This window comes from Sturnus vulgaris, chromosome W, assembly GCF_052056855.1.
Source record: "Sturnus vulgaris isolate bStuVul1 chromosome W, bStuVul1.hap1, whole genome shotgun sequence".
Classification (NCBI taxonomy): domain Eukaryota; kingdom Metazoa; phylum Chordata; class Aves; order Passeriformes; family Sturnidae; genus Sturnus; species Sturnus vulgaris.
In genome coordinates, this window is record NC_142282.1 from 72,021,691 (window position 1) to 72,043,529 (window position 21,839).

A 21,839-nucleotide genomic window follows, 5' to 3' on the forward strand; every position below is an offset into this window, starting at 1 on the left:
CCCCTCCATCTTTACCCCCAACAGCGCAGGGAGATAGAGTGTGGGGGGTTTGGTGAGTTTGTCACCTAAGAGCTTTTTCTGTTTGCTCAGGGAGAGGAGTCTTTTCTCTGCTATGCTGTGGGGTCCCTCCCACGGGAGACAGTTCTCCATGAACTTCTCCAGTGTGGCTGCACTCTCATGAGCAGCAGTCCCACCAAAACTGCTGCAAAGTGACTTCCCTTCCCATGGGCAAACAGTCTTTCCAAAACTGCTATGGTGTGTGTCACTCGTCCACAGGGTGCAGTCCTCTAAGGATAGGCTGCTGTAGTTTGGAAGCAAGGGCCCTCTCTCTGTCTCTGGAAGCAGGGGCCCTCTCGCTCCGTTTGGGTCTTCCACTGGATCACAGCTTTCTCTGGCATCTACCTGCTCTGGTGTGAGTACTTCTCTCATGGGCTGCGAGTGGGTCTCTGCATGCCCTGTGGACCTCATGGGCTGGAGCACCTCGCTTATGAGGAAAGCCTGAGGGACCTGGGCCTGTTTAGCCTGGAGCAACAAAGGTAAAAGCAAAATGGAACCCTGTGCTGTTTATTATGAAGATGCCACAAAGAGTTGAGATTTAGACCTTATATTTGTAAGCAAAATGTGACATTCACCTCATTAGATGCAGTGGTTGTGAACCTTTTAAAATCCTTCGACTTTTAATTGCTAAAAACTTGAAATACATTCCTGATGATTGTAAGATTTTTAATATCTTTTTGCATTCTGGTTATTCTGAATATAATTTGCTGCATCCTGATTAAGCCTGCTTTAATTTGATGCATGTGGGGAGAGTGAAATGAACTCAAAGGTGAAAAAAGTTGTAATAACTTCAGTTAACTTGGTCCTTTAGGAAAAAATGTGTTTCCTCAGAAAATGGAATGAAGTATGCATGTGCTATATCTTGTTCATAATTTGAAGTTTGCTATATCTGAAATAAAATATGAAACTTGGAACTGTACCATAATTGGCAGGTTTTTTTAGAGTGAAAAATATAGCTGGTGAAGAGAATCTGTGGCTTTTAATCAGTTCAGTGAAAGTTATGCTGTTCTCAAGCTGTTGACAGCATTCAAAATTGATATGCAACTACCCTGTGTTAGGCTTATATTGGCCTACCTAGTGTTTCACTTAAAGCAGGAACAGGATCTACAAGAAAACCTTCATTAACCCTATGTGCCAGTGGTGATTTTGCTGCTCCTCTTGCTAATGCTCTTGCATTTCACAATAGCACTTAGCAGAAGGATAGCCTATTTTTGGCACTCTGAGGTTAATTACATTTATCATGCTGTTTACACAGACTAATTTTGAAGGCTATCACCAAATAAGTGTGGGAAGGAAAAAAAAAATCTTTCTGATTATATTGAAATGCTTATGTTTTGGAGGCTTTCTTCCATTATAAATACAGAATCTACTTGCCAGCTTTCATTTTCTGCATGTAGTAATAGGTTTTCCATATATCTACAGCTGTTTATCATGTGAACAGCTTACAAAAGCTCAGGCTTTCCAGAGCTTAGGTGACCTGGCCTCTGGGTGGAACAAAGACATTCAATAATGCGAAAAAGGTATGGGATTTTTTTTCCCCCAGAAGCACAAGTGTAAAGGCAGCAGGCAACGTGAGCTCAAATCAAAAACACATCTGTAAACTTAATTGCCCCGATTGTGGTGTTACTGAAAAGCAAGAATTTATTTTTACCTTATTGTCTTTAAGGATGTTAACATTTAGCCAATAAAACTGTATGCTGCTTTTTGGGTTGTAAAAAAATGTAATGCACAGAGAATAATTCTGTTAAAATAGAGGGAAGGACAAATTATATGATTTGTCTTGTTGAGGAATGGAGGGGTCACTAGGGCTAAACTAGATTAATTAAACCCTGAAGCTCTTGGCTTTTCCTGAATTTGGCATTATGTGGTAGTGTTATGGAAATACTCATTTAAATAAGTGACCCCTGCTGTTAGTAAACCAGTATCTTAATGTGCTTGTTTTTGTAATACTCCTTCCACAACCATAATGCCTCTTATTTTTCATGTATTATTACTTAGATAAACTGAAAGGAATGCTACTCATCTCCCCCTTTATTTGCCAAGGTGAACAGCTCCATTGCAGGGGATCAACATGAACAGGGCAACATTCTAGAGGTGGGGGAACCCTAGGAAACACTGAGATCCATGCGGAGCTGGCAGCTTGTCCTAGAGTAGCTGCTTCAGCATGGATGGGGCCAGGAGTCACTGCTCCCAGTCTCATAAGGAGCCCCTAGGGAGCAGGAGTGACCAGGGCATGGCCCAACAATAGAAGGCCCTTCCACTGGTGGCTGAGTGGGAGAATCAAAGTACATACAACCCAGCAACTTGGCACCAGTCTATGACCATCTGGGAGAAGCTAGCAGAGGCAGCAGACAGGCACAGTAGTTAGCACAGAAGGGCACAGAGTCCCCATCATCCCCAGTCTCACTAGCATACGCTCCCTCAAGTGTGGTTTTCACACATCACAGCGCTTATTCCCCTGTAGCTGCTGGAGTCACTGTACCAGTTGTGTCAGAGGCTTCTACCCAGACAGACCTTCTGATGGTCTCAGGTTGTCAGGAGTGCCTGATGCCAGGAGGCTGGGGCTGAATGTCATCCCTTCTGCAGAAGGTGTGTTGATGAACTGTGTCACAAGGTCGAGTTACATGAGGAAGTAAAGCTGGCTGTGCAGCATTTGTGAAAATGAGCAAGAGATTGATAGAGTATTCTCAGAGATGCTAGTCTCAGGAGTCTCAAACCTCCATTGCAGTGGAGAAGCAGGTAGGCTCAGAACCATGTCAAGCACTAAGGCAAAGGTCTGTTAAACATGCAAGCTGGAAGCTGGTCACTGCCCATCCAAGGAGGAAGGCTCCTCCTAAAACTTAGAGTTGACAAATGGGTTTATGTCTTGATTTAAGACAATTAAGACAGCTATCTTATTAATCACCTCTGTTGGAATCTGCCTGTTTCTGTCTTGCCACTTCACCCCTAGGAACTGAATTCCCTGGGCAGGTCCCTCGACCTTACTTTGTTTGATAGAAAAACCCACTTGCAGGAGAATCTGGATTTTCTCCCCTTTCCCAAAAACTTACTCTGCTGTGTTCCCCATATGATGATGTCATCAATGTACTGCAAGTGTTCTGGAGCCTCACCCTTTTCCAGTGCAGTCTGGATCATTCCATGGCAGATAGTGGGACTGTATTTCCACCCCTGCGGCAGTCGGTTCCAGGTGTACTGGACGCTCCTCCAGGTGAACATGAACTGTGGCCTTCACTCTGCTGCTGAAGGAAGGGAGAAAAACTCATTAGCAATATCAATAGTGCCACCACTTTGCTGCCTTGGACTCCAGTTCACACTGAAGTTCCAGCATGTCCGGTAACAGCAGCACTCAGTGGTGATGTGACTTCATTCAGACCACAAGAATCCACTGTCGGTCTCCACTCTCTATTAGACTTACACACAGGCCATATAGAGCTATTGAAGGGTGAGCGAGTCTTGCTGACCACTCCCTGGCTCTCAAGATCATCTTGTGTATGGGAATCATGGAGTCTCAGTTTGTGCAGTGTTGCCGATGATGCACTGTGGTGGTGGCAATTGGTACCTGCTGTTCTTTGACCCTCAGCAGTTCTACAGCAGACGGGTCCTCTGAGAGACCAGGCAAGGTGTTCAACTGTCTAATGCCTTCTGTCTCCATAGCAGCTATCCCAAAAGCCCACCTGAGTCCTTTTGGGTCATTGAAATAACCACTCCTGAAGTAATCTATGCCAAGAATACATGGTGCCTCTGGACCAGTCGCGATGGGGTGTTTGTACCACTCCTTTCTGGTCAAGCTCACCTCAGCTTCTAACAGAGTCAACTGCTGAGAATCGTCATTCCAGCAATGGAAACAGGTTCTGCCCCCACGTGTCCCAATGGTATAAGAATACATTTTGCATTAGTGTCAACCAAAGCCTTGTATTTTTGTGGTTCTTATGTGCCAGGCCATCAGATCCATTCAGTCTAATAACCCAAGGCAAGGCCCCTCTACTTTTGGCTATTGTTCCCTCCCTGGGGATACATTCTGGAGGTCTCTTCAAGGGGATCAGACATGTCATCCTCCCTTCTGTTATACCTAGTAGCTCGATCACAGGAAATTGGAGCTACATTCATTCTGGCAGAACTCCCTCTGTTAATAGTTTCCTCCTTTAGCTTATGTACCTCTGCTGCTAGGACAGAGGTGGGTTTTCCATCCCATCTTCTCATGTCTTCCCCATGCTCACACAGGAGAAACCACAGATTGCCTTGTGGGGTGTACCCCCTCTCCCTAACCAGGGGACATCTACTTCTGATAGCAGGGGCTCTGGTCTGTACTGACAAAACCTGGAGAAAGTCCGCTTTAAGCTCCTTCCCAAGTTTCTGATGGCTTTCTGCAAACCTCTCTTCCAATTTCTGCATAAGCTCGGTCAAGTCTGTTTACACTGTGGAGACTTGGGCTCATGTTGGGGCATGGACAGTGTCTTCGTATGCCCGGAGTCTTCTTGCCATAGTGCCCACCCTCTCGTTTCCCTCATTCCATTGCAGCATCGCTAGGAACTGAGAGTACACTTGTGTCCCAAGTCGTGCAAGTTTGAGCCACATCAGTGTCGTACATTTTCCCAGGTCTGGACTCTTAGTGGGTTGGTTGTCGTTTGAGAAGAGGATAGTTATCACAGCCAGTTCTCACAAGCATCGGATTCCTTGCTGCATGGTTTTCCAAGGGCTTTGTTGCAGCTGGAGATCTTCTGGGCAAAGGTATCTCTCCTTCACACTTTTTAAGAGTCACATCCATGGGCTGAGAGGTTCTGGCCTCCTCGCGATCCCCTGGTCAACACCCATAACACGTGACAAAGATTCCAAGTGCCTCACTTCAGTACCATCCAGACTGGTACCGTGACCTGCAGTGTCCTAGACTCCGATCAACCAGCTCAATATAGACTCATTGGGTCTTTGGGTGAGGTTTTTCCTCAGATTGCAGAGACTTTCTAAGGACAAAGATTCAGTGAATTTTTCTGTTTCTGATTCCTCTGCTGGCTGTGAGGGTCCTGCCTCCCCATCATCATCCACCAAGCAAATGGTCTTGTAATTTCTCCTCTGGACAGGGGCAACTGCTATTAGCTTAGGCTGCCCTTCTGGTTTAACTGCAGCCTGAGTGACCATGGTGCCTGCTGATTTGTTCTCCTTTTCCTCTGGCTGTAGTTGATGCTGTACAGTAATGAGCAGCACACAATAAGCATTAGCCAGGGCCCAGCACAGTGCAATGAGCTGCCTCTCTTTGGAGCTGCCACTGCAATTTTCTTTCAGATATTCTGCTACCTTAGCTGGGTTCAGTATTTGTTCAGGGGGAAACTTCCAAACTATTGAGGCAGAATATTTCTTCAAAATCTGGCCCATTTCGTTCACATCTGTCCTGGTTTTGGGCAAATTTGGGGGAAAACCTCCAGAAGGAGCCCCCAGACAGCAAACCCCACGACTCCTGCCCCCCCACCACCGGGTTAGGGAAGAATTTCCTCAGAGAAGAGTGGGAGAAAAAACCTGTTTATTTAACAAGCAAGACACTCCCCAGCACAGGGGAAAAAAAAACAACACCAGCTGACAAAAAAACTCTTTCACCGTTCTGAAGGGATGACAAACTCAGTCTCTCCGGCGAGTGGTCGCTCAGTTATCAGTCTCTGGCGCTGGGAAATGACTGCTGCAGGTGACAGAATGCAGACTCCCGGTGTTTCTTGGTGTTTCCCAGGTCCCCGTCCAGAACAGGTTCAGATGGTATCCAGGAGAGGGAGGGGACGGGGTGGAAAAGAAAACAGTCCAGGGAAAAAGTTGGACTGCCTAGCTGAACTAACTAATAAGCAAAAAGCAAGGGCAAAGCGAAGGAAAGAAAAAGAGGCAGAAGCGAGCAAGCAGGCAAGCAAGCAAGCAAGCAAGCAAGCAGAGCTAAAACCTCTCCTAAACATAGACCATGGGGGAGGTGAGCCGGCTGATAACAAGACAAAACAAAGCTTCACTTTCAGAGTCAGTCCTGGAAGCACAGGACATAATACCAAACATAATCAGAACACACGATTGGAGATACAAACACCATAACATCACCCTAGGACAACATCCCATGCCACTCAGGATTTTCCACCACTGGGGCAGATCTCTGAGCAACCTCCATGGAAATCTGAGTCTGATTCTAAATGTGTTGTAGACCATACATATGAGACACAGCAGAATTAGCAACAAAAACATGGTGTCTAACATCCAGAGGGAATTGAACATTCTCAAAAGGTGATGTGTCAGACCTGAAGAGGGAGAAGGAGGTGAAACTGCTGGGTGTTAGTGGTGGGCTGGGGTGACCACACAGAGCGGGGCGGGGCAGTGCAATGGTGTGGCTGCAGACAGGCACTCATGTAATTTGACCTGAGGCAGTCCAGGACTGCAAAACGCAGCCTCTCTGAAAAAAACCCAAATGCCCAGAGCAACCCTCTTGGAAAAGAAACAAAAAAAGACCCCAAAAGTAAAGCCTTGATCTGTGCTGCCTCAGCTGTATGGCAAAAGCCAAGAGTCAAGAAGCAAGAAAGCCAAGAGAGCTCTGCTTGGGTGACTCCAACTTAAAAAAGCCCGGCATCCACTGGCCCTGCAATTCCGTTTCTGACTGCAGGGTCTCAAAGAGACAGTAACAATTTTGGGCACTGATAGATGTAGAATACAATAATGTTTTGGGTTTCCCAGGACAGTTTAGTACCTTATACAACAGGAATGAGGCCCTGGAACTGGAAGGACAGACAACTGATGAGGTGGACAGAGGGTTTGCCATGGTCAAGATACCCTACCCCCTGCATCAAGACCACCTCTGTTAAGAAAAAAAGAAGAGTAGTTGTCATTGGTGACTCCCTTCTAAGGGGAGTAGAGGGCCTGATATGCTAAATGGACCCAACCCACAGGAAAGTCTGCTGCCTTCCTGAGGCCTGGGTAAAGGACATTACTAGAAAGATCTCTGGTATGGCCCTCCGATTATCATCTGCTATTGATTCTTCATTTCAGCAGTGATAAGATAGCAAAAAAAATTCCAAGGGCAATCAAAAGGGATTTCAGGGCATTAGGGTAATTTGTTGAAGAATCAGGATGAAAGGTAATGTTTTCCTTGGTCCTTCCAGTGGCAGGGAAAGATAATGAAAGGAACAGGTGGACCCATCAGATCAACATGACTCCAAAGCTGGTGTCATAGGCAGAATTTTAGGGTTTTTGACCACAGAATAGTTTATAAAACAGCAGATCTACTGACACCTGAGGGGATGCACCTTTCTCAGAGGGGAAAAAAGTGGTTTTGCACAGGAGTTTGCAGGGCTGATTGATAGAGCTTTAAACTAGACTGGAAGGAGGAAAGGGACAAAACCAGGCTGGCCAGTGATAAGCAATGGGATGGCACACCAAAACGTGAGGGACTGAGTGCTAGTGACATCCTTCAGTCTGCTCCATGAGGTGTTGGCTACAATGCACCACACCTGAAATATTTCTACACTAATGCACACATCATAAGGAACAAACAAGAGGAGCTTGAAGTTTTGGTCCAGTCCCAGAGACATGACGTCACTGGCATAAGTGAAACCTGGTGGGATGACTCCTGTGACTGGAATACCATGTTGGATAGTTACAGGCTCTTCAGGAGGGAGAGGCAGGCCAGGCAAGGTGGGGAGATGACATACTGTGTAATGAAGGGGCTGGAGTGTACGGAGCTTGCAGTTGGCGATGGCATGATTGAGATTCTCTGGTTAAGGATTAAGGGAGAAACAATTATCTGTGTATAATTATTGGATGTCATCGTGGGAGTCTGCTATAGACCACCCAGCCATGATGACAACAACAAAGAATTATTCTTTAAGGAACCAAGGGGAACCTCTAAATCAACCACCCTTGTCCTTACGGGGGAATTAACTTGCCAGTTGTTAACTGGGAACACCACACTTCTGGCATAAACAGGTCCAGAAGATTCCTAAAATACCTGGATGGCAACATTATGGTACAGGTACTAAGGGAGCCAACTAGGAAAGGTGCTTTCCTTGATTTGTTGCTTGTTAACAGAGAGGGGCCCATGAGTGACGTGGCTATTGGCACCTATCTTGGTCACAGCAACTATGAAACAATGGTGTCTAAAATGTCTGGTGACAGAAGGAAGAGTGCCAGCAAAACATCAACCCTGGACATGAGGAGAGCAGACTTTGAGCTGCTCAAGGAGCTAGCTAGCAAGGTCCCCTGGAAAAATGCTGTTGAAGGTGCTGGGGTCCATTAGGGCTGGTCACTTTTTAAGCACCACCTCCTAAGAACACAGGACCAGGCAATTCTTAAATGTTAGAAGTCAAGCAGGCAAGGTAGAAGGCTGGCTTGGCTGAGCAGGGATCTTTTTTTGGAACTAAGGCCAAAAAGGAAGGTGTATGCCCAGTGGAAGCAAGGTCAGCTGACATGGGAGAAATACAGGGATGCTTATCACCACTGTAGGGAAAAAATTCATGCAGCCAAAGCTCAATTGGAGTTGAAGCTGCCAGAACTGTGGGGGACAATAAAAAGAGCTTTTTAAAGTATGTTAATAGCAAAAGGAAGTTCAGAAATATCAGCCCGTTACAGGATGAGGATAGTCATCTCACAAACAGGGACATGGACAATGCAGAGGTGTTTAATGCATTCTTTGCTTCTATCTTCAACATGGATGATGGACCAAGGGGGTCTCAGTGCCCTGAGCTGGAGGACCATGGCTATGAGAATGATAAACTCCCACTTGACCCTGAACTTGTGCAGAATCTTCTGCTCCAGCTGGATCCCTACAAATCAATGGGACCTGATGGGATTAATTCAAGAATACTAAAATGCTGGCTGATGTCACCACTAGGCCACTCTTAATGATTTTTGAACAGTCTTGGGAATCTGGAAAGGTCTCAGTTGACTGAAAGCTGTCCCAATTTTCAAGGATGACCCTGGAAACTACAGACCTGTCAATCTCATTTTAGTGACTGATAAAATTGTAAGGAAGATTATTCTGGGACTGTTCATGGCTTCATGAGGGCAAAGTCCTGCTTGTCAAACTTAATTTCCTAATGCAACAAGGTTACCCACCTAGTGGATCAAGAGATGCCAGTTGATGTACATATTTTTGTATTTCAGTAAAGCTTTCGATACTGTCTCTCATAGAATCTTCCTGGACAAACTATCTAGTGTACAACTGGATAAATACATCATATGATGGGTGAGCAACTGGCTCACAGGTCGGGCTCAAAGGGTTATAGTAAATGGGGTAACATCAGGCTGGCAACCAATCACTGGTGGGGTTCCATGGGGCTCCATCTTAGGCCCAGTTCTCTTCAACATCTTCATAAACAACTTTGAGGCAAGACTGGAAGGGATACTGATGTGGTAGGCCCCATGTGGAGCCTGAACCAAAATTGGCCACTGTATGAACTTGCAAACATATGTACCTTTTCAAAACAACATATGTAATTTTATGAAGACAAGGGCTTTGTGCTCAACATGCCCAGGCATGTTTAATGCATTGCCTTTCTATGCTTATTTCTGTTATCTGGTTATTATCCATGGAGCTTATTTCTGTTATTTGCCTATCGTCTATGTAATAAATAAGCTTATCTCTAAATAAGTCATTGTTTTGTTCTAATCCCTTCGCTAATCGCATTAATAAGCAAAACAGATACTAAGTAAGTTTGCCAACAATACTAAATTGGAACTGTTGACTCCAGAAGCAAAAAGGCCCTGCAGAGAGCCATGGAGAGATTAGAGGGCTTGGCAATTACCAGCTATTTAGAGTTTAACAAGAGTGAGTACCAGATTCTGCACCTGGGATGGAGCAACCCTGCATGTGTGGACAGACTGAGGAATCAGAAGTTGGAGAGCAGTACCATGGAAAGGGACCTGGGGATCCTGGTTGATGGCAAGTTGAACATGAGTCAGCAGTGCCCTGGCAGCCAGGAGGGCCAACTGTGTCCTGGGGTGCATTGGGCACAGAATTGCCAGCCAGAGGCCCCTCCAGAGGGAGGTGACAGATCTGACCAGAACATGTCATAGAGCTATCAAAGCTCAGATTTCTCAACACTAAAAGATAGAGTGGATTATACTATGGGAAGATAGGTTGAAAGGATAGTACAGAAGGCAATCTCTTCCAATGAATTACAGCTGTACTGATTACTGAGGAGTGGAAACACCTGTGCCTGCCCAATGTGTTTGGGTGTTATAAAAGAGTGGGTTAGCCAGCTACTTGTAGTTCAAGTTAGAGAGTCTGTTGCTGTTTGGATGGAATCTACTGGCTGTGCTGTGAGGAGGTAAGGGATATGCAGTCATGCAAGGGACAGATAAGGTAAGAAGATGTGTGAGGGACAGTCAGGGTAAGGCAGCTGGGAAAGGGGCAGGTTGGGGCTTAGCCAGTCATGAGGAAGGAAACTTACAGAGAGAAGGAGTCAGTGCTGTGTGGAGCTGCCTATGAGGGAAGGAGGTAGAGTTGTTGGAAGTATGCTGAAAGAAGATATGTAAAGTTTTTAAATAAAGGACTGGTGGGGATGCTAGTCTAGTCTGTCTTGACATAATTGCAATATTATGCAATTCAAAATAGTCTTCTGACATACTAAGATCATGGATGGCAAATATTCTGTCTGCCCCACCGAGCCAGAATGACCTATCTCTATTGTAGACTTGACACTTTTTTTATATTGCTTGTGGCAAGCTCTTTATCAGCTGTTGCAGGTACTGTCTAGATTATGTAGAGCAGGATTACTTGAGCTCAGCAAGGCATTTTGGGTTCCCTTTAACTAGATACTGCTATCAACCTGTTCCATGTTCTGCTTTTCTGGACCCTCTCCAGAATAGTTACTGTAAATATGCTCTGTTCTTCATCTGTTGAAAATGAATAATGGGATGAAGTGGTGGAATAAGTGGAAAGTGCAAGAAAGGCAACAGACCAGCATGGTTAAACCAAGGTCTGTTTGGCTAACTAAAAGGAAAGAAGGAAGCACACTAGCAGTGGAAGCAGGGCAGGTATCCCAGGAAAACTACAGGAATGCTGTCTGGTTGTGTAAGGCCAAGGTGTAGCTGGAGCTGAACTTGGTGTATTGGGTTTGCATCACCAGGTTTTGGTAGCTGGGAAGCCAGAAGAGTGGTTTTCTGTGAGAAGCTGCTAGAAACTTTGCTTATGCCTGATAGAGCCAATACCAGCTGGCTTCAAGACTGACCCACTGCTGAGCAAGGCCAAGCTAATCAGCAATGGTGGTGGCACCTCTGTGATAACATATTTGTAAAGAAAAAAGTTACTGCACAGAAGCAATTGCAGCCAGAGAAGTGAGAATTTATGAGAGCAACAACTGCAGACACCAAGGCCAGTGCAGAAGGAGGTGCTCCAGGCACTGGAGCAGAGATTCTCCTGCAGCCCATGGAGGTTAATGGTGGAGCTGGTGGATGCCTGAAGGTATATGTGACCCTGTAGGAAGCCCATGCTGGAGCAAACTCTTGGCAGGACCTGTGACCTCGTGGAAGGGGACCTATGGTGGAGCAGTTAATGAAGAACTGTACCCTGTGGGAAGAATTCATTGGAGAAGTTTATGGAGACCTGCCTCCCATGGGAAGAACCCAACATTGGATCAGGGGAAGGACTCCTCTCACTGGGGAGGAAGTAGTGGTAGGAATGTGATTAACTGACCACAGCCCCCATTTCTTGTCCCACTGTGCCGCAGCAGGAAAGAGGTAGAAAATTATGAATCAAGTTAAGCCCTGAAAGGAGAGAGAGGGGTGGAGGGCAAGGTGCTTTAAAGATTTGTTTATATTTCTTATTACCCTGCTCTGATTTTATTGATAATAAATTCAATTAATTTTCCCAAGTCAAGTCTCTTTTGGTAATCAGTGAGTGATCTCTCCCTGTCCTTAACTCATGAGCCTTTTGTTATGTTCTCTTATCCAGTTAGTTGAGTGGTGGAATAATAGATTGGCTTTAGTATGTACCTGGCATTTAGCCAAGGTCAGCCCATTTCACTTGGGAAGGTACACAAAGAATAACAGGAAGGGCTTCTACAGGTATGTCAGCCAGAAAAAGAATGTCAAAGAAGTTGAATCCCTCCAATAAGCAGGACTAGCAAACTGGTAGCAACAGATGAGTAGAAGGCTGAAGTATTCAGCAACTTTTTTGCCTCAGCCTTTACCAGCAGTCTTTCTTCCCACACCTCTTGAGTGGATGGACTACAAGACAGGGACTAGGGGAGCAAATTATCTCCCATTGTAAGAGAAGATCAGGTTTGTGACCACCTTAGCAACCTGAATGTACAAAAGTACATGGGACCAGGCAAGATGCATCCCAGAGTCCAGAGAGAACTGGCTGATGTAGTTGCCAAGCCGCTCTCCGTGATATTGGAAAAGTCATGGCAGTTGCATGAAGTCCCAGGTGACTTGAAAAAGGGAAATATTATACCCATCTTTAAAAAGGGTGGAAAGGAGACACCTGGGGATTACTGCCCTGTCAGCCTCATCTGTGCCTGAAGATTATGGAGCAGATCTTCCTAGAAGGTGTGCTAAGATAAGCTGTGGGAAGATAGGTTCTAAGGATAGTGCAGAAGGCAATCTTTCCCAATGAATTACAGCTGTACTAGTTACCAAGGAGTAGAAACAGCCTTGCCTGCCCAATGAGGTTGAGTGTTATAAAAGAGTGGGCTAGCTGGCCACAAATTGCAGTTGGAGATCCAGAGTCTGCTGCAGTTTGGGATGGAGTCAGCTGTGCTGTGAGGAGGTAAGGGGCATATAGTCATGCAAGGGACAGATAAGGTAAGAAGGTGCTATGTGAGGGACAGACAGGGTTAGGCAGCCAGGTAAGGGACAGCTTGGGGCTTAGCCAGTCATGCAGAAGGAAGAAGGAAACTTGCAGAGAGGAGAGAAGGAGTCAGTGCTGTGTGGAGCTGCCTGCAAGAAGTCCACTGAGAGAAGGCATGTAAAGTCTTTAGTAAAGGACTGGTGATGCTGTCAGTTATGCCTGTCTCAACATAATTGCTACGTGCTAAAGCACATGAAGGAGAGGGAGGTGATTCAAGACAGCCAGCACAGCTTTACCAAGGGCAAGTCCTGCTTGACCAACCCATTGGCCTTCTCCAATGGAGTGACTCTTATCAGTGGATGAGGGAAGGGCTACAGATGTCATTTATCTTGACATCTGTAAGGCCTTTGACATGGTCTCCCACAACACCCTTTTCTCTAAATTGGAGAGAGATGGATTTGATGGATTGTTAGATGGATGAAGAAGTGGTTTGACAGTTGCATTCAGAAGGTAAAGGTCAGTGGCTCAGAGTCCCAATGGACATTGGTGACTGTCCTGGTTCCAGCCAGGACAGGGTTAATTTTTGCAGTGGCCAAGAGGGGGCAGTACTAGAACCATTTTATACCACCTTATGTCATTTTCTGGGGATGGGGGAAGGGGTCCCTTCCAGATTGGAGTTGTGTGGTGGCAATTCACATATTGCCAGTTTCCGCATGGTGAGCAGTTGTGATCATTCACCTCTTGTACCCTCTGTTATTAATATTGTTGCTGTTACTATTTGTTTTCTTATTTCATTGCTCTTTCCAGTAAATTGTTCTTATCTCAACCTGTGATCTTTACCTTTTGTGCCTCCAATTCTCCTCTGCAGCCTGCTGCAGAGGGAATGGGGAGGGAGTGAGTAGTGTATAGTTTGGAGTGTTTCAGGTGGAGCACTAAATTGGGGAATACCATTTCTAAACCAAGACAGTGACAAATTATGTACTTTAGGGGTCTGTATTGGGACCAGTACTGCTTAATGTTTTCATCAATGACCTAGAGAATGAGATCGAGTACATCCTCAGCAAGCTTGCAGATGACAGACATTCCTGAAAGACAGGATGCCATGCAGAGGGACCTGGACAAGCTGGAGAAGTGGATCCATGAGAATCTCATGAGGTTCAACAAGTCCAAATGCAAGGTGTGAAACATGGGGTAGAGCAACCCCAGACATGAGTACAGACTGGGATATGAACTTATTGAGAGTGGCCCTGCCAAGAAGGACTTGGGAGTTCTAGTGGATGAAAATCTGGGCAAGAGCCAACAGTGTGTGTTCACAGCCCAGATGGGAAACTGCATCCTTGACTATATAAAGAGAAGTGTAGCCAGCAGGTCAAGGGAGATGATTGTCCTCCTCTACTTTGCCCTCATGACACCCCACCTGGAGTACTGCATCCAGCTCTGGGGTTCTCAGCACAAGAAAGATGTGGACCTGTTAGAGCAGGTCCACAGGAGGGCCATGAAGATGATGAAAGGACTGGAGCACCTCTCCTACAAAGACAGGCTGAGAGGGATGGGGTTATTCAGCCTGGAGAAAAGAAGACTCCAGGGAGACCTCATCATGGCCTTCCAGTACCTGAAGGGGGCTTATAAAAAAGAGTGAGATTGACATGGGCAGATAGTGATGGAACAAGAGGCAACATTTTTAAGCTAAAAGAGGGTAGATTTACATTAGATATCAGGAAGAAATTCTTTACTGTGAGGGTGGTGAGGCATTGGCACAGATTGCCCAGGGAAAATGTGGATTCCCCATCCCTGGAAGTGTTCAAGGCCAGGTTGGATAAGGCCCTGATCAACCTGGTCTAGTGGAAGGTGTCCCTGCCCATGACAGGGAAGTGGGAACTACCACAGACAGATGGTCTTACATAAGCCATAATGGAACAGTTTGATACCTTTTTCTAATCTTTGCTTGTGTTAAGGCAGGAAATTTCTCTTTGAGCAGGAGAGGCAGAGTCCCTTTTTTATGTGGCTCATGAGTTTTCTAGCCAGCTCTTAGATTACATTTTAGACCTGTCTGAAGTTTTTCTGAAAAACAAGATGGAAGGGGAAAGCAATAACTGTTCTTTGCCACCCAAAACTAAGAGGAGGAAGAAAATTACCTGACAAAAATGTCCTTTCCTTCAGGTGGCTCTTTCAAGGGTTTGGTTTATCTGATGTAGTTCTACATGTATAAAAATCCACATAATTTAGCCTCATTTGACAAGCTTCTTCATACTTCTGTCTATGCTGATTGGAAAAAAAGGTCTGCTTCCCAAAACATATTTAGGTTGGCTAAAAATGGAGTTTTTCCTTCTGTAGCATTTGTTGTTCCTTAGATCTTTGTTCATGAAATAGCCTGATGCTCAACACTTCATATTTAGCTGTGAGAAAGCAGGTGATACACTGCAATGCAACATAGTAACAGCTGCTTGAAAATACTTGGTATCTGTGCAGTTAACTGTTTGCTACAGTATGAACTGTAAAGTTAAGTGTAGTGGTGTCTTGGTTTGAAAGACAGGTATTTGTTAATAAAAAGGCAAGAGCCCCTTCCCTGAGATGGAGAGTGCAACCCTCTCCCTTCTAATTATTATAGTTTTGGAATCAGGGTTTCTCAGGCAAAAGATATGGGGATAGGAATAAGTTTTTTATTACTATATCTAACAAGGCAAACAGCAGACACAACAACAGCTATAAAAATTGACAACAAAACAGAACAGTATAGCTCAGTTCCAGTCCTTTGTGGCTGCAGACTCCCTCTCCCTGTGCTCAGTTACAGGTGCTGTGGGTAGGGCAGGACCCGTGCAGCTGAAAAGGGCTGGAGTGATGGCGGCAGTGGCCCAGGGGTGAGAGGGATGGAGGAGCAACTCCCCCCTCACGGTGTCGGTCGTGGTGTCTAGCAGAGTGTCTGGAGGTAGTAGGATGAAGTGGGGAGGCAACACTGTGATGTCTGACAGCAGGGAACGTGGCTCCTGGTGCTGGGATTGTGGGAAGGGTGCTAGGTAGAAGCACCGGCTGTCTTCCTCCGACGCCAGGAGTGAGAGGGCAGGCCCCTGCCCCACCTCTCCTTTTCTGATGTTCCCCCTCTCCCCACCCCCTTCGAGAGAAACTGTTACTAGCTAGGGTGTAGCCACAAATACTTAGCATAACAATGGGAAAAAATCCACAGAAAGAAAAAATTCAACCCCCAACAAGTGGGTTGACCCTGGCTTGGTGCCCGGCACTCAGCAGAGCCACTCTGTCACTCTCCTCTGCAACTGGACAAGGGGGAGAAAATGTACCAGGGTTCATGAGGTAAGGACAGTCCCCCTTCCAGAGCAGGGTGCCATGGAGTTGTGACTCAGAGGCAACTCTGATTCAGGATAGGTGGTGCCAGAAGGGACAGTGCCCACCCTCACCCGTTAATAACCCTCCCCCAGGGAGCACAAGCAACCATGGCCAAGGTAGTTTGGGCAGGCAGGGCACTGAGGTGCTCCCAGCCCAAGCAGTGTCCAGTGTCATAGTTTAAGCCCAAGTGGCTACTAAGCACAATGCAGCTGCTTTCTCACCACCCCGGTGGAATGAGGAGGAGAATCAAAAGAAGAAAATTAACTCTGTCCCAGATACAAGCCCAAGAGCTCTGGTTTTATGGAGGAAATCTGACTAGTGGCACTTTCAGGATTCATGTTTAAAAATCATATATACAAATTTGATTAAAATCAGAGCTGCTGAAAATGCAGTACTTCATCTAACTCCCTGTCAACACATACTCATGCAGAACCAGAGGAAATTACAGTCATTTTTTGTCTGTGAATGTTACTGCTGAATTTGTATCTACTTTGCAGTACTTCAGGCTAGTTCCTCTTTTTCCAACACAGTTTTAAGTAAATGTGACAGTAACTTCCCTGGTTGCTGCAGTCTATGACTTTTTCTGGTCTTTCTAAGGGAGAGTTGCCAGCCCAGCACTGTGGGAGTGGGTAACAGCAAAGTGCTGCAGCTGTAAGCCAAATTTCAAGATGTGCATGTGTGTGTAACTAAAGGGTTAAATGTAGAAGGGGCTGAGGCATTATGTAAACTGCTAAGTAAAAAGGAAGTGCATTACAGTCTGGCTCCTGGCCAAGCCTTTACTTTTTTCACTACATCTGAGGGCTTTCTAATTTTCCCACCAGTCAGTTTGTCTGAACTGTTTGGGAATGCTGCCTCTGCTGCTAGCTGACATTAGGGTGGGCGATTCAGGTGAGAGCCAGGCAAGCAGGCTACCTTGAAATACTTTCTTCTCCCCATGCCCCCACCCTGACAAGGTCCTGTAGCCTCCCTGCCTTTTGCATCTCCTTCTTCATCCATCATACCAGGGCCTATGGTATAAAGGCCAAGCTGTCATTTAACTGAAAAATAATGTCTCCCTGCAACAATGCAAAATCTGCTTTTGTATTTTACTTTCAGCACTGTGAATGAGCTGGTGAAGAGGGTGCAAAAAAAGTAGCCTTTAGCTTTTGATCTTTTGAGGTTGGAGGATTTTGGGAAGTGGTGTGTCTTTTATCATTGGAGCTCCCGCCAATCCTGCTTATCCTAAGACTAGTCAGATTTTGAAGGAGAAGACTGCAACTTGTCTGCCCCATATGGAGGTGGCATGCAGGTATCAGCTACAGCCAGAAGCACCAGAGGTATAAAGATGCCATGGTGCCATCATAGATCCTTTAAATAAAAATAAAAAAGGTAAAACTTCCATAGAAATATCTTTTGAGGGTGACAAGGTATTAATTTTTTGGTTCTAAATGAATAAAAATAGCCTCTTTTTAAATTCAATTACTTTCTGGTTTATATTCTCTTCAGACTCAGTGTGAATTTATGGTTCTGGATTATACATATCTTTGCCAATAGAATGGCCAACCTGGTAATGCAAGGTTTAAACTAGAAAAGGGGGGAGAAGAGGAGCATTATAGTGACCACCCAAGTAGCAAAAGGAGGCTTAAGAGGGAATACCTTCAACAAGTACAAGCAGCAACTACCAGACAGGATTATGGGGCATCCCCTTGCACTCCACTAGGATATTAACCCACACTAAAATACCTCTATGAAGTGCCTGTATACCAATGCACACAGGATGGGGAGGGGAGCAAACAGAAAAAACTAGAGATGTGTGTGCAGTCACAGGGCTTTGATCTCATTGTGAATACAGAGATGTGGTGGAATAGCTCTCATGACTGGAATGTTGTCATGAAGGACTACACACTGTTTAGTAGAAACAGATCAGGAAGAGGCAGTGGTGAAGTTGCTCTCTCTGCGAGGTTATGCTCGGAATGTATGGAGCTCTGTCTTGGGGTGGGTGACAAGTGGGTTGAGAGCTTATGGGTTAGGATAAAAGGGCAGACTAGTAAGAGTGACACTGTTGTGGGTGTGTGCTACAGGCTGCCTGAGCAGGAGGAAGTGGATGAGGCCTTCTACAGGCAACTAGAAGCAGCCTCACAGTTTCAGGCCCTGGTTCTTGTGGGAGACTTGAACTACCCTAACATCTGTTGGAGAAGCAACACAGCAAAGCACAAACGGTCCAGGAGGTTCCTGGAAAGCATTGATGACAACTTCCTGTCACAGGTAGTGGAGGATCCCACAAGGAATGGTGTGCTGCTTGACCTTTAACAAACAGGGAAGGCCTTATTGTGAAGGTTTGGGGCAGCCTTGGCTCTAGTGACCATGAGATTGTGGAGTTCACTATTGGGCAAGGAGGAAGCAGGACAGCAAGTAAGATTACAACCCTGGACTTCTTGAGAGATAACTTTAGCCTCTTCAGGGATCTTCTTGGAAGAATCCCGTGGGAAACTGCCCTGCAGGGAAGAGGGGTCCAGGAGTTGGGGTTGATATTCAAGGATTGCTTCCTCCAGGCTCAAGAACAATGCATCCCGAGGATTAGCAAGAAATTGGGCACAGGGGGCAAGAGACCTGGATGGATGGATGAATAAAGAACTCCTGTCATTACTCAAGCACAAGTAGAAAACACACAGGAGGTAGAAGCAGGGTCAGGTCACTTTGGAATTAGTATAGAGGTTGTCAAAGAAGAAAGGAGATGAGAAAGGCAAAGGCACATCTAGAATTAAACCTGGCCAAGAATGTCAAGGACAAAAAGAAGGGCTGTTTTGAATACATCAATAACAAAAGGAAAACAGGATAACGTGGGCCCATTAGTAAATGGAGGGGAGACCCTGGTGTAACCCTGGAGGACACAGAGAAGGCAGAGTTACTGAATGCCTTCTTTGCATCAGTCATCACTGATAAGACCAGTCCTCAGGGATCTCTGACCCAGGAGAACAGGGTAAAGGTATGTTAGAATGAAGATTTTACCTTAGTCAAGGAGGATTAGGTCAGAGAATACCTACACAAACTTGACATCCACAAGTCTGTGGGCCCTGACAGGATGTTCTCAGTCATTTTTGGATGGTTGTGGTGGCCAGAAGAGGTCCCCAACGACTGGAAGATAGCAAATATCACCTCGTTCTTCAAACAGGGTGAGAAGAAGGACCCAGGGAACTACTGGCTAGTCAGCCTCACCTCAGTCCCTGGAAAGGTGATGGAACACCTCATTCTGGAGGTCATCTCTATCCACATGGAGGACAAGAAGGTGGTCAGGAGTAGTCAGCATGAATTCACTAGAGAGAAATCACGATTGAGCATCTTGATTGTCTTCTACGATGTAACAACTACCTGGATGGATGAGGGGAGAGCAGTGGATGCTGTCTATCTGGACTTCACCAAAGCTTTCAACACAGTCCCTCACAACATCCCCATAGGCAAACTCAGGAAGTATTGACTTGAGGAGTGGACAGTGAGGTGGACTGAGAACTGGCTGAATGGCAGATCCCAGAGGGTCATGTTCAGCAGCAAAAGGTCTAGTTGTAGGCCTGTCACTAGTCGTGTCCCCCAAGATTCAATACTGGGCCCGGTATTGTTTAACTTGTTCGTCAATGACTTGGCTGAAGGGGTAGATGCCTCCTCAGCAAATTCGCTGATGACACAAACCTGGAGGAGTGGCCGATATCCAAGAGTGATATGTAGGCATTCAGAAGGACCTTGACAGGTTGGAGAGACAGGCAGAGGAACCATCTGTAATTACACAAGGGGAAATGCAGAGTCCTGAACCTAGGGAATAACCCTGGGCACCAGTACAGGCTGAGGAACAACCTTCTGGAAAGCAGCTCTGCAGAGAAGGACCATGGGGTCCTGGTGGACAACACCCTATCCATGAAACAACAGTGCCCTTGTTGCCAAAAAGGTCATGGGTATCCTTGGGTGCATTAGGAAGAGCATTGCCAGCAGGTTAAGGGAGGTGATGGTGCTCCTCTACTTAGCTCTGGTGAGGCCTCACCTGGAGTACTGTGCCTAGTTCTGGGCTCCTCAGTACAAGACAGACAAGGAGCTCCTGGTGTGGGTCCATTGGAGGGCAAAAAAGATGATTGAGGGACTGGATCACCTATCTTATTAAGACAGGCTGAGAAAGTTACGCCTGTTCAGCCTTGACAAGACAGAGGGGATCTTAACAATGTATATAAAGTATCTGAAGGGAGGGTGCCAAAAGGATGGATCCAGGCTATTCTCTGTGGTGCCAAGCAATAGGAGAAGAGGCAACAGACAGGAACATGCGCAAGTTCCACCTGAACATGAGGAAGTGTGAGGTGAGGGTCTGAAGTGACACAGGGTCCCCAGGCAGGTGCAAAGGAGAGCCCTTTATTCTAAAACCCCAGCCTTTTAAAGCAGTTAGCCAGTTATCAGTTATATACTTTTAGATCATAACAAACATAATTCAACCAACCACCATACAGCACAATGTGAACACGTGATGGTTACATAACTTGTTTTTCTACTTCTAATTCAGCTGAGTCACTTTCCTATAGTGCTTTTCTTATTAGCCGAAGTAGCAGGCCTGAGCCATGATTTTACAAGGCCTTCCCTTTGTAAGGTTTTATGTATATGCAACAATTCCCTCTTTCTTTGTTTTTTGTGCGAAGGGTTTGTATACCCTGATGCCAAAACAGTCTGCACCTGTAAGGCCATTATCTTATTAAGACTATTACTGGTCATCTTCTGGATACAGGATAAGATACATGGAGTACAGATCACAATCAATAAAAACCCATAAAATACAACTGTGCTACTGACAAAGAGACCTGCAGCATAGGAGAACAAAAAGATAATTTCCAATGTCCCCAAGAAGTGGAAGTGAATGACTAATGCTCCAAAGTTCATATGGCTGGAGCTCAGGGGCAGTGCTGTTTAGGCAGGAGGAAGTCCATGAGCTGGAAATGCTGACTTTGACATTACTGAGTATCTTTCTGGAAGCATGAAACAAGGAATAAGTAAAGGATGTCAGCAGGAACACAACATGATGGTGGGTGCATTAGGACAGAAGGTCTCTGTTGGCAGGCTGCCTCTGTAAGCTTCCAGACAGCCATGTTCCTGGCAGTCCTACCCCTGCTCCTGCCTCGGCCGTGAGGGCTGAATGGTGCTTAGGTCATTTTTCTTCTCACTGGGACTCATCTATTCAGAGTTGATCAATGTTTGTCCAGATGAGCAGGCAACCACTTTAGACCTGTTGGCAATAGAACACATGCATACCTTCTTCCCTACATTAGTAAATCAGCTAGGCCTTGCTATTGCACACCCAGTTGTAGATCCTTACATAAAAACTTTTAGAAATTGGTTCCACATACACAAATCTTCAGAGCAGTATCTCTGCTGGGGATCAAATTTGATAATCTGCTTTCAAAATTTCCAGTGTAAATATTGCATTATCTAAATATTCTTGAGGACCCATATTCCCTCTTTGTTTTTTTGATGATGTGCACATCTCACTATGAACAGGAAGGCAATGTCAAAGTAAGATGATAGATGTGGTAAAGCAATAAACTCACATCAAGCAGAAATAAGCAAGGTAATACATGTAATCAGTAGCACACGAGAATCAGGATGGTGATTAAGAATGATACATCATCAATTGCCTAAATACTGTACCATCACCCAGTCTGCAATAGCTGGCAATCCCCGTTTCACAGTGAGGACC

At 45.6% G+C, this 21,839-nt stretch overlaps 1 protein-coding gene across 1 annotated transcript in view; it reads left to right on the forward strand.

The window, feature by feature from the left end:
• Positions 1 to 21,839, forward strand: part of LOC148220403 (zinc finger SWIM domain-containing protein 6) — a 284,732-nt gene that overhangs the window by 32,044 nt on the left and 230,849 nt on the right. The gene's annotated exons all lie outside the window — the stretch shown is intronic.